This window comes from Oncorhynchus tshawytscha, linkage group LG09 (assembly GCF_018296145.1).
Source record: "Oncorhynchus tshawytscha isolate Ot180627B linkage group LG09, Otsh_v2.0, whole genome shotgun sequence".
In the NCBI taxonomy this organism is placed as follows: Eukaryota; Metazoa; Chordata; class Actinopteri; order Salmoniformes; family Salmonidae; genus Oncorhynchus; species Oncorhynchus tshawytscha.
The window spans coordinates 70,868,073-70,882,040 of NC_056437.1; the positions used below are offsets into that span (position 1 = coordinate 70,868,073).

Genomic DNA, 13,968 nt, shown 5'->3' on the forward strand with positions numbered 1-13,968 from the left:
ACACACACACACATCGTGCATGGAAGAGGACCAGAGCAGACCTCACTCTCAGTAGGAGACTATAGGACTAGCTGTTCCAGGTGTAACCTGCCATCTCTCTCACAGGTCCCTGACAGATAGAGTACAAGCAGCAGGGCTGGAGGAGGGAGAGAGCTGGAGACAATGTGTGAGGGAGAAAAATAAAGAAAAAGAGGGTAGCCACTTCCAGCATGGTGAGGGATGGGTTGGATGGGTTGGAGCAGAGAGATGGAGTGAGAAAGAGAGAGTGAACGAGAGACAAAGAGAGAGTATGGACTTCCCCTATGGCGGGGGGAATGAGATTAGCTAGGCTGACTGCCTCAAACCAGTCTCCTCTGAAAGGACCAGACACTGCTGTCAGCCTGAGCCCTGCGGAACATCAAACCTTCGCCCAACACCCCTGACGGTTAGCACGGCATATTTAACAGACCCTGTCTATTATAAAACTCATCTTCCAGGAAAAGCAAAGCACTCTCCACTCACGTGCACACAACCCAGTTTCCTTTTCACCACCACTTACACCAACCGTAACACCTATCATACTGTCACTGTCATGGTCCAAACCTGACGACGAGAGGACACTTATTAAACCGACACTGTCATGAATCTGCCGCTCACGATTACACCCGCTTCACTCAGGGAGAGAATTGACATACTCCACAGATGAATCATGGAGAGTTTGGGGGCTTGTCAAGGGAGGTGAGGGCTTGGGTGGGGTGGGGGGGGCGTGTTGGCAGGCAGTAGTGGGGCTGCAATATCCCTGAAGCTTCGCTGAGCGGTGTGTGAAGAATAAGGGAGTGGGGGGAGAAGGGAGTCGGCGATATCGCGACGTGAGCAGCTGGTAGGGGATAAGCAGAAAGGCTCCACAGGGGAAGCGCCTTTAGCGTGTCAGGCTCCGTCTGCAGGTTTTCCCTGATGATATGGGCGAAAGAAACAGAAAGATAATGTTGGCTAGCGCTCTTACACTGCTGGCAGCAGTTGGATGGATGGTTGGAATGTGTGTAGGTAAGGGAGAGAGTGAAAGGAGGGGAGAGAAGGGGGGCTGTGTGTGTGAATTTGTTTGAAGGGTTTCACTTCTAAGCAATTCTGAGTGGTCCAATTTCAATCACATTCACTCACACCTGCGGCTGGAATGTGCTGAAATTCTCCATGGCAACCACTGACATAGTCCCTTTAAATCTGGGCTCATGATTTCAGAGGTACCATAAGAGGAAGGGGCCTTAGTTTTCATCTTGAATGGCGGCTTACCTTAAAAGTGTCTGCAACAATTTTTTGTTGTTGATTAAGTATAGTCTTTCAGTTCTGGCACTGAGGCGCACGCAGAACTCGTCTCACACTGTGCCTTTCCTTCCATTTGATGCAATTAGTATGCTCCTGACATTCAGCCGCTTTAAAGGCAAAGTGATCCTTAAATTGAGCAATACCCTAAGGACCATTACAGAGCTGCACTTACAGGGCTAAAGCTGTGCTCATACGGACGTTATCTTTGCTTTGATGAGTTTGTTTTTTAATTGGGATGTTGTTGTTTTTTAATTGGAGGCCTTGGCGTCGTTTCTAGTTGAGTTCAACTTTGAACCTGACCTAGTGAATCTTCCTTGACCTTTGAGGGATGTTGTTGACAATAGCCACCTGGTTTACAGTACCTGAAGCCCCCCGCCCATTGCTTTGATGCTATTCCACCATCAGAAGACCCCAACAGCTATTGGAGAAATGAAAGAAGAGTCCATTGATTGAGGCCTAAGATCATTCTCCCACAAAGCGTCGCCTTGAAAATAAAGCCCATGTTGAGGCGGCATAACACTGTATATGTTGCAGGGAGAGATTAAGTGAAGGGGAGGAGCATGCTATTCCCACCATCCAACCACGTATCACAGGTCTCTAGTAATGAAGAAGCCTTGTATGAAACAATCCCTTTGCATAACCCACAGATTTACCACTTGTACACACCCAGGCCAGTGATCACACCCACACAAATACCCAGTCACACCAAATCCACAGATGTAGCTAGTACACACTTGACGCCACACTCACCCACCTTTAAGCACGTACGTGTTTAACAGACACACACACCAGCCAAACCTGCAGATACCACACACGGATGTGACAACATACTGTTGTTACTAGTATAATTAGAGTACTAACTAACAAACTAAACCCCAACACGAGACAACTACCAACAAGCCAGACGGTCGGACGAACACACATACACATGTTTAGTTCTTCTATCCTCATGGGGACCTAAAATGTATTTACATTTACCTCACCCTAACCCTAAACGTAATCCTAACCCAAACCATTAAGCTAAACCTAATTCCCAATTCCTAACCCTAACCTAACCACTAACCCCTTACCCTAACTGTCTTTGTCTTCATGGGGACGTGGGATATGGGGAGACGTTTCCTTGTTATACTATCCTTGTGGGGACTTTGGAGAATTTTAAGTCCCAACAAGGATAGAAGAACCCCACCCCCCACCCCCACCTCCCCACACACACACACACACACACAGACTCCTGCTCACTCAAATACCTTATTATAACTTTATCCCCTGACAGTCTCTGTGGACCTGTGTGAACCCGGGGCCCTGGCAGTACTTCCTCCTGGTCTCTGGCACATGGGCAAGACGCCACATCTCTCTGAAGAGAAGTGATTTTGATGGCCAGTTTCAACAACAGTGTCAACAAACACTGCAAGACAACTGTAAAAGTGCTGTAAGCAATTTGGTAACCACTGATCAAGGCTATACACAGACTCTGGCTGCATTTTACACTGAAATGGCGGAAGGCAATATGAAACTCCACTTAATAGAGGGCAAGATGGGGCTATAGGCATGTTTCTGATAGTTTCCCAGTAAATTAAGCCTTGATCAGCAGTGGAGAGAAATAGGAAGATGGAAGGAATAGCTCATGCAACAAGATGCAGCCACTGCTTTAAAAGCTTTACGTTTGAACTTCCAGTTGGTTCAATTTTCCACCTGACAAACACATTATGTCAGTCACCTGGGTAAAACCTGTATCCGGGCTTCAGTTGGCTCAGGTTGTCCCTAGATAACTTAGGCAATAATCCATCTTGTGATGTGGTAGGCTATATTTGACACTTCACATAAGCATTCAGCCATCTAGGTATTGAAATACGGACGACTGGATTCACCTGATAACCTGAAAACTATCATGGGTGTTGAGATCTGCCCAAGTTTGACGTCAGTTGCCAACCAACCAGTTAGAAATGAGATTTCATTAGCACCCATAGCAACCTGGCTTACTGTCTTCAAAGGCTACTGCCGACAAGGATGCACGTGAAGATGTAATAAGTGGGGAAAGGAGGAAAACCATTATGATAGTAATTCAAAGAAGAGGAATAGTTTGCCACATGGAAATGTCTATGGGGAGAAGAAAAAAGCTATTTGGAGAGGGAAAAATGCTGTAGCCTATATATCACAAGCATAATATGAGGGGGGAAATGAGAGCTGCTGAATGAGCATCTGAATGACAGCAATTTTATAGCATTTGGACAAGAAAATAACCATACCCTATTTTCACAAGGGGATAATTATTAATGACTAAAGTGGCCGTAGTAGGTCCGCGAGAGATGGAGTGAGCGGTGGCAGTTGATAGGTGCTTGATAGGGGCTTGTAGAAAGCAAAGCAGAGCATCCACTGTCACAAGCTCTTTTAGCAACTCGTTTTCCAGCCTGATCGCATAGACTAGATGTAACATAGTAAATAAAAATTGGCAGGTAGCCTAGTGGTTAGAGCATTGAGCCAGTAACCGAAAGGTTGCTGGATTGAATCCCGAGCTCACAATGTAAAAATCTGTTGTTTTTTCCCCTGAACAAGGCAGTTAACCCACTGTTCCCCGGTAGGCTGTCATTGTAAATAAGAATGTGTTCTTAACTGACTTTCCTAGTTAAATAAAGGTACTCAAATTAGTATGATATGTTACGTTTGGTATGGTTACATAAAACAGATGGAAAAGGGTAGTTGGCCAGGGTGGGTGGGTGTATAGGGCAAACGTCTAGCAAGTAAAGTTTGCGAGTTTGAATCTTATCATGGACAACTTTAGCATTTTAGCAACTTTTCAAGTACTTACTAATTTTTAGCTACTTTGCATGTACGCTAACCCTTCCCCTAACCCTAAACTTAACCCTTGTAGCTAACCCTTCCCTTAACCTAGGATTGGGCAGTATCCAGATTATCATAGCATCATACCGTCCTTCTCTTATACTGGGATATATGGTATTACCGCCCCCACCCCCCCCCCAAAAAAAGCCTATTGGGCATCTATTACCAGAATGCTAACAAAATTAGCACAAATAATAGTGAATTTCCATGGAGGCTGATCCTAAATATGCTAACGAGCACAAACAAAAATAAACAAATTGCAAAGACAGGCAATCCAGCTCATAAAGTTATACATATATAGGTAGGAGCTACCGAATGTCATTTTTGGTGAGTTTGGACATGTAAAAGCGAATGTGAACGAGAGACGTGCAAATTAACAACGTTTTGACGCATGCTTGTCTGAAGGAAGAACAGTACTGGCTCTGGAGCAGCATGTGTACACCCTGTGTCTTTGTGGAATCTGGAGTCTCTAGGGCAATGGGCCTCCCTGCTCTGCTCAGAGAAGAGGGGCCGAGAACGAAGAGGAGAAAAAAAATGTAAGAAAATCAAGATAGTGGCAGCTGTAGAAATAAATCATCAAATGGATTTGAGTTCTGAAACTTAGATGAACTAGCAAGTTAAATATAGGGTTTGGGTTAATGCAAAATTCTGCATTTTTCACACTGATTTTTTTTAATGCATATTTTGCGTTTTTTTTTTAAATGCAGGCGTAAAATGCTTCTTATTGTAATTTCTGTTTGGCATCAGACTAATTTTCTGCTTCAGTTGCCCTTCTCGACTCAGATGAGAATTCACAACAGGCATTCTATCAGCAGACAGCGCTATGACTGAAATGTAGCTACTTTTCTCCGGTACTTTCGCAGTGTAGCCAGACAACTTTTCTTAGATAAATGCAAGATTATCTTTAAGCAAAACATTAGAAAATGTAGCTGGCTACATTCTTTCTATGATAAACATTAGGAATATCATGGCTATGCATCGATTTTGCAAAAAAATTACTTGCTTTTTCTTTGTAAGCTCATTTACTTGTGTGCCTACCAGCCGAATAGTGTTCCACTTCGGTTGCCATGTGATGAAAATGAAGCCATTTTCTGCCGAATGTGTTGCACTAATGTATTTTCTGTGAAGAAAAACTATAGTTGTAAGTCCATGAACACTCTATTGAAGAGGGAAAAAAACACTTGACTTTCATTATTAAACGCGACCTGTCACTACACAGCTTGACTCACCTGCTTCCGCTTTCTCCCCTGGTGCTATTTACAAGCACTCCCCTGGTGCTATTTACAAGCACTCCCCTGGTGCTATTTACAAGCACTCCCCTGGTGCTATTTACAAGCACTCCCCTGGTGCTATTTACAAGCACTCCCCTGGTGCTATTTACAAGCACTCCCCTGGTGCTATTTACAAGCACTCCCCTGGTGCTATTTACAAGCACTCCCCTGGTGCTATTTACAAGCACTCCCCTGGTGCTATTTACAACACTTGACTGGCTCAACTGTTCTGGGGAACTACGTAATCTTCATAATGTAAAATAATGTGACAGGTGAAATGAAGTACGCAATCTGGTTTATCTCCCAAGGTATTGCACAAGTTGACTACAGGTATTTACTTAAGTCTCTACAAATATTAAAATGTATTGAAAAACTTCAAAGGAATAGTTAACGCTAACCTTAACCCCTTACCCTAACTCCTAAACTGAACCCTAACCCCTAAAGCTAACCCCTAGCCTAGTCAACATTAGCCAGCTATCTAAAGTTAGCCACCTAGCTAGAATTCGTAACATATCATATGTTTAGCTAATTCTTAACATATTGTACATTTTGCAAATTCGTAACATATAATACGAATTGAAATTAGTAACATTTGTAACATACCATACGAAACGTAAAACATCAAACTAAATGGAGTGTCTTGAATTTACATACAGAATAATATGAAATGATCTTAGACCAGGTTGCGTTTTCAGAATACACCAATAATCCAATCCAATTCCATTCACTCCATATGCTCCGAACAGGGTTGCCAAGCCCGTAGTATTCTCTCAAATTGGGCTACTTTGAAAACGCTGTCGGGGATGAAAATGTCTTGGTCGTAGGTTGCAGGATTTTGAGCTACTACTACAGTGCCTTGTGAAAGTATTCGGCCCCCTTGAACTTTGCGACCTTTTGCCACATTTCAGGCTTCAAACATAAAGATATAAAACTGTATTGTGTGAAGAATCAACAACAAGTGGGGCACAATCATGAAGTGGAACGACATTTATTGGATATTTCAAACTTTTTTAACAAATCAAAAACTGAAAAATTGGGCGTGCAAAATTATTCAGCCCCCTTAAGTTAATACTTTGTAGCGCCACCTTTTGCTGCGATTACAGCTGTAAGTCGCTTGAGGTATGTCTCTATCAGTTTTGCACATCGAGAGACTGAAATTTTTTCCCATTCCTCCTTGCAAAACAGCTCGAGCTCAGTGAGGTTGGATGGAGAGCATTTGTGAACAGCAGTTTTCAGTTCTTTCCACAGATTCTCGATTGGATTCAGGTCTGGACTTTGACTTGGCCATTCTAACACCTGGATATGTTTATTTTTGAACCATTCCATTGTAGATTTTGCTTTATGTTTTGGATCATTGTCTTGTTGGAAGACAAATCTCTGTCCCAGTCTCAGGTCTTTTGCAGACTCCATCAGGTTTTCTTCCAGAATGGTCCTGTATTTGGCTCCATCCATCTTCCCATCAATTTTAACCATCTTCCCTGTCCCTGCTGAAGAAAAGCAGGCCCAAACCATGATGCTGCCACCACCATGTTTGACAGTGGGGATGGTGTGTTCAGGGTGATGAACTGTGTTGCTTTTACGCCAAACATAACGTTTTGCATTGTTGCCAAAAAGTTCAATTTTGGCTTCATCTGACCAGAGCACCTTCTTCCACATTGTTGGTGTGTCTCCCAGGTGGCTTGTGGCAAACTTTAAACGACACATTTTATGGATATCTTTAAGAAATGGCTTTCTTCTTGCCACTCTTCCATAAAGGCCAGATTTGTGCATTATACGACTGATTGTTGTCCTATGGACAGAGTCTCCCACCTCAGCTGTAGATCTCTGCAGTTCATCCAGAGTGATCATGGGCCTCTTGGCTGCATCTCTGATCAGTCTTCTCCTTGTATGAGCTGAAAGTTTAGAGGGACGGCCAGGTATTGGTAGATTTGCAGTGGTCTGATACTCCTTCCATTTCAATATTATCGCTTGCACAGTGCTCCTTGGGATGTTTAAAGCTTGGGAAATCTTTTTGTATCCAAATCCGGCTTTAAACTTCTTCACAACAGTATCCGGACCTGCCTGGTGTGTTCTTTGTTCTTCATGATGCTCTCTGCGCTTTTAACGGACCTCTGAGACTATCACAGTGCAGGTGCATTTATACGGAGACTTGATTACACACAGGTGGATTGTATTTATCATCATTAGTCATTTAGGTCAACATTGGATCATTCAGAGATCCTCACTGAACTTCTGGAGAGAGTTTGCTGCACTGAAAGTAAAGGGGCTGAATAATTTTGCACGCCCAATTTTTCAGTTTTTGATTTGTTAAATTTTTTTGAAATATCCAATAAATGTCATTCCACTTCATGATTGTGTCCCACTTGTTGTTGATTCTTCACAAAAAAATACAGTTTTATATATTTATGTTTGAAGCCTGAAATGTGGCAAAAGGTCGCAAAGTTCAAGGGGGCCGAATACTTTCGCAAGGCACTGTACATGCACGGTGGCCGCCATGGCATTTCTCTTCAAAAAAAATACAAATCTATTCATTGTGACCTGCTGCTGACTATCAGGCAATGAAGCAGGGGTATGTGTGTGTTGAGAGAGCACTGCAGTATGCCGCTTAGTCCACTATTGGCTGAGTCATGTGAGTGAGAGGAGACAGCAGCACACCTGCACATCGTGACAACTTTTTAACAGTTGTAGGTAGGCTCTTTAACTTGTCATTATGCGCAAGTGGAAATTTGAAGTGGAAGTTATGGAACTCCCTGGTGTGCTTCTGTTATGGGGAAAAATCCTCAATGAAACTGACATTAAATGTGGAGAATGATACATTTGCATCTGTTGGCCATCAAGTAGCCTATTAATTTATATGCCATTGTAGGCTACTGCAGGCTACCATTGTGTAGCCTACCTGGAGCAGGCAAACAGATTTAATAAATAGCCTATAACTTCAGTGTATTGTTTTTGTAACCGTGTGTTATTATGCAACTATTAAATGGCCATGTTTAGTTCATTAACTTGGAAGTTATAAAAGCTCTATCGCAATTGCCGATCAGTTGTTAGAACGCATTATATTGACTGTAACAGTGAGTCAGATTAGGCTACAGGTAAAACAAATACTGGCTGTTGACATGCAGTTCAGATCATATACATATTATTAGTATTTAATTCAGTGATTGAAATTATGACCCCATCCTCAGTAGCCTATTCCAGCAGGCTATTGGGAAACACAAGCACTCCTTACTTCGAAATCACCAAGCTATTCATGTTGAACAAATTAGTATGTTAAGTTGAACTAAGCAAGCTGCTAAAATGTTCAATTTACATCTTGCTTATATCATGGCCAGGTTACTGTAAACTATCTGAAATAATATGTAGGCCTGTCAGGGGCAATAGGCTAGCTGCATCTATCTAAGCAAACCATGGCAAAGTTGAATTACAATCATAAACCCAGATTTTAGTCTGTAGCCTATGCCTATTGAAATGACAACAAGTCAATCTCATAAATGGGCCATTTATAACTGATGGTAGGCTAAAGGCTGTATCCAGGCACTCTGTGTCGCATCGTGCTAAAGAACAGCCCTTACACGGAACCCAAACGGGCTGCGTACGTACGCCATCGTGCATAAATGAATTTTGTCCCCCTGCACCAAACGCGATCACGACACACAGGTTAAAATATCAAAACAAACTCTGAACCAATTACATTAATTTGGGAACTGGTCGAAAAGCATTAAACATTTATGGCAATTTAGCTAGCTAGCTTGCACTTGCTAGCTAATTTGTCCTATTTAGCTAGATTGCTGTTGCTAGCTAATTTGTCCTGGGATATAAACATTGAGTTGTTATTTTACCTAAAATGCACAAGGTCCTCTACTCCGAAAATGAATCCACACATAAAACGGTCAACCGAATCGTTTCTAGTCATCTCTCCTCCTAGGCTTTTTCTTCTCTTGACTTTATATTGCGATTGGCAACTTTCATAAATTAGGTGCATTACCGCCACTGACCTCGTTCATCTTTCAGTCACGCACGTGGGTATAACCAATGAGCAGATGGCACATAGGTACCTGCTTCTATAAACCAATGAGGAGATGGGAGAGGCAGGACTTGCAGCGGGATCTGCCTCACAAATAGAACTGACTTCTATTTTAGCCCTTGGCAACGCAGACACTCGTTGGCACGCACGAGCAGTGTTGGTGCAATAATTGAATAATATAGATTTCTAAATGTATTTTGCAACGCGAGTGGTGTAGTCAGCCTGTTAGCCCTGGTATATTGGCCATATACCATACACCCTTGTGCTTAATCATAGCAGTCAAACAAGTTACATCGACATCCATTGATGGAAAATGATTTGGCTAGTTTAATAAGGGCAACTTATCTGTTCTCTTGCAACATATCGAATTCATTAATCACAATTGCAATAATTCATGGTATGGTAAAATGGTTTATTGTATAAATGTGGCAACTGCTGTCTTGCTCTGAAGAAAAATGTGCTAGTTTTCAGGCTTTTTCTGCGAGTTTTGAGGGGTCATTGGGCTAGAAATGTTATTAAGACCTGGCAACCCTGACTCCGAAACAGAAAGTTAAACATTGATTTTCCCTAAGAGCAAGAACTCCAATCCCTTTTACACGTAGCCTAGTCTACAATTTGGAAACATGACTGACGCTCACCATGAGTCCTCGTGTGAGAGAATTTGATATAGGTGTGGCACTTATGCGACTCAATCACGTATCGATTTTCACAACAAACACCACTACAAAATAACTTCTACTGTAATTTCAATGACCGTGACGGCATCGTCAGGGTGGTCACGTACAACGCACATGAGGACACAACTGTAGCATACGGTAAGGTAAGACTGAGCATATTGCAATAACCACACAAATATTTGGTGAATTGACAACAGGATGAGTTTCATGTTTTAGAATGAGCTAAAACAATAGTCTAGGCTACTTATACCAAACTAGTCATGCCTAGGCTATTCTACTCGCATGCATCCCTATTTGGAGATAGAGGTACATGCACCGTTATTCCTGAGTTGCTATCAATAAACAGTCAAGTTTCTCCTAGCACCGACACCGATGGGTTGTTGCGTACACCCCATGTCACAGCCAAAGAATGTCGATTCAAAAGCAACAGCAATATTGCAGAAGTGTGAGACAATTCTGGTAACAATTATATAGCTCAATGTGTAAGCCTATTCCACCGAAACAAAATGTACCACATCTGGCAAGACTGAAATGCTCATCTGCTACGTATCATAGGAATGAATGTCAGGAAGGTTGGCTGGCTACATTCACGGACACAATAAAAGATGCCAGACAAACACGACACAGAGGGAGCATATCAGTCTCAGTAGCTGGCAAGGAATGTCACGTGGTATTGATAATGCTATAAACTACATTTGATCAATAGGCTACCATACCTATTCACAACACATCACAGCATCTTGTTGGAGAAAACACTGTTGCTCGAATATCTTTGATCGGAAGAGAGAACATTCGCTTTCCGAACACTACAAAACATGACATTATCTCAAATAAACTCCACTAGGTTACAGCATGCGACTGAAGCGACGCCCCAGAACGCCAATGTGTTGACAGGTTGGTTACCTTCCGCAATTAAATCGCCGGTTTCAGGACCTTCTTGTGCGCAGCACTCCGAGCATAAACTTTTCTTAAACCCGGTGTTCGCCTGCTCGTTCTGGAGCCCTCTGTTCCAAGCAAGTCGGGAATGTGTTGAGCAACGGTTCAGTGACAACGTCAATTTCTTGGAGTCTCCACCCATGGCACAAAGAGAGACCCAATAGGCGGGTCGTTGAAACGGTCATTGGCTAAATCAACAAATAGAGTGTTATTACAAGGTAATTGAAAAGTATGCGCAATATCGGTAACAATTTTCAATTCGTTCTGGAGTGAGGAATAGCCTAAATATGTCCTCTCCTTTATGTTTCTCCCTGCGCAATTGTGATACATCATAAGGAATAACTATCATCAAGAGACATTCAAGAACAATTTAAAAACAGAATACCTAATATGAAATTCACCAAATGTAATAATTCCTGCTTGTTTTCAATCTAAGCAAAAAAGCCAACATTGAAGTTTCTGCTTTCCTATCACCCATACATCTCCAGAACCTGCCACCATAATTACACCCAAATGAAACATGTGGGCAATATCATTTAGTTCTTCTTATGTAAATCTAATCTAATTAAACTTTCAGTGCCCTCATTAGAGAGTTATGCCCAAATAATCCCTCTTAACTACTATACTCAGCCAGCCTCTCCACTTGAAGATTGTGATGTATGATTGTCACTGAGGCAACAGAGAAGCATTGTGAAAGTAATGAATCAATGTGTGTCTTATACAGAATGTGCCTTAGAAGTGTGTGTGAGGGCTTCTCAAGTGGCCCAGTGGTCTAAGGCACTGCATCACAGTACTTGAGACGTCACTACAGACCCGGGTTCGTTCACAACCGGCCGTCGATGGGAGTCCCATAGGGCGGCGCCCAATTGGCTCAGCATTGTCCGGGTTAGGGGAGAGTTTGGCCTAGGGGGCTTTACTTGGCTCCTCGTGCTCTAGCGACTCCTTGAGGTGGGCCGGGCGCCTGCAGGCTGACTTCGGTTGTCAGTTGAACAGTGTTTCTTTCGACACATTGGTGCGGCTGGCTTCCGGGTTAAGCTGGCGGGTGTTAAGCAGCGCGGTTTGGCGGGTCATGTTTTCGGAGGACACATGACTCGACCTTCGCCTCTCCCGATCTTGTTGGGGAGTTGCAGCGACGAGAAAAGATTGTAACTGGATATCAGGAAATTGGGGAGAAAAAGAGGGTAAAAAAATAAACAAATAAAAATAAGTGTTTGTGTAGTTGTGTGCATGCAAGTGTGTATATGTGCATGTGTGTGCGTAGGTTAAGAGAGCTCAGAGGTCAGACGGGTCAGTTTAGGCCAGGGACACCCAATCTAACCTGTCTTTCTGCACCCACCTTCATACTCCATATATGTGTTCCTGTCATGTGTTCCACTTCATTGACCGGAGAACATACTGTACACTGAAAAACACTTAGGGCCTAACCAACTGGACCACAAACCACCAGCTCACCACACAAGGCAGAATGTGTGAAAGAAAAACTCCAGTGACAAGTCTCTGTTCTCTATGACGGCTCTATCTAATAGGTTGGATTCAGTCCTCTCCTGACCTGACACTTCCTCACATGGTGTACGAGTAACCATTCTGTTATGATATTTGGACATATTTCTGAAAATATGACAAGACATGTTTGAGATCTTGTCACAAAATGACCACGAATCAATCATTGTTTCCGACAACAGTCTTTCGTGTGGCTAATATGAAGAAGAATAGTTGAATTAGAAGAATAAAAGGTTTGCAGCTAGTGTGCTGGAAGAGAAATCCACAATCTATGAGAACATATACTACATGACCAAATGTATATGGACACCTGCTCGTCGAACATCTCATTCTAAAATCATGGGCATTAACATGGAGTTGGTTCCCTCTTTGCTGTTATAACAGCCTTCAGTATTCTGGGAAGGCTTTCCACTAGATGTTGGAACATTGCTGCAGGGACTTGCTTCCATTCAGCCACAAGATCATTAGGGAGGTCGGCACTGATGTTGGGCGATTAGGCATTGCTCGCAGTCGGCGTTCCGATTCTATGGGGTTGAGTTCAGGGCTCTGTGCAGGCCAGTCAAGTTCTTCCACACCGATCTCGACAAACCATTTCTGTATGGATCTCGCTTTGTGCATGGGGACATTGCCATGCTGAAACAGGAAAGGGCCTTCCCCAAATGGTTGCCACAAAGTTTGAAGCACATAATCATCTAGAATGTCATTGAATTCTGTAGCGTTAAAATTTCCCTTCACTGGAACTAAGGGGACTAGCCCGAACCATGAAAAACTGCCCCAGGCCATTATTCATCCTCCACCAAACTTTACAGTTGGCACTATGCATTAGGGCAGGTTGCTTTCTCCTGGCATCCTCCAAACCCAGATTCGTCCGTCGGACTGACAGATGGCGAATCTTGATTCATCACTCCAAGGAACGTATTTCCACTGCTCCAAAGTCCAATGGAGGCGAGCTTTAATCCACTGCAGCCGACGCTTGGCATTGCACATGGTGATCTTAGGTTTGTGTGTGGCTGCTCGGCCATGGAAACCCACTTCATGAAGATCCCGACGAACAGTTATTGTGCTGACGTTGCTTCCAGAGGCAGTTTGGAATTCGGTAGTGAGTGTTGCAACCGAGGACAAACTATTTTTACTAATTACACGCTTCAGCACTTGACAGTCCCGTTCTGTGAGCTTGTGAGGCCTACCATTTTGTGTCTGAGCCGTTGTTGCTCCTACATGTTTCCCCTTGCATGGTGTCCACATACCTTTGTATATATAGTGTATTTGTGTGGGTTGGCCCATGACAGCGACTTGGATTGAGAAAATTAACTCAACCAATTTCACACTGGGGTGCCCATCTAAGAACTGTGCTCGACCTTGTGACTTCCTTCTCATTTAATTGCCAGTTATCTGCTGAGACATTGATTGTTTTGCTACTTGA

At 43.0% G+C, this 13,968-nt stretch overlaps 1 protein-coding gene across 3 annotated transcripts in view; it reads right to left on the minus strand.

Annotated features, from left to right (window-relative positions):
- Nucleotides 1-11,168, minus strand: part of LOC112258563 (junction plakoglobin-like) — a 60,313-nt gene extending 49,145 nt beyond the window's left edge. Inside the window, exon 1 of one of the 3 annotated variants that reach the window (XM_042327336.1) lies at nucleotides 11,013-11,167. The gene's annotated coding sequence lies outside the window, so the exon portion shown is untranslated. Of the gene's footprint in view, nucleotides 1-10,825; nucleotides 10,964-11,012 lie in introns of those variants that run through there. The other 2 variants (XM_042327339.1, XM_042327338.1) reach the window with 2 other exon arrangements.
- Nucleotides 11,169-13,968: the final 2,800 nt, after the last annotated feature.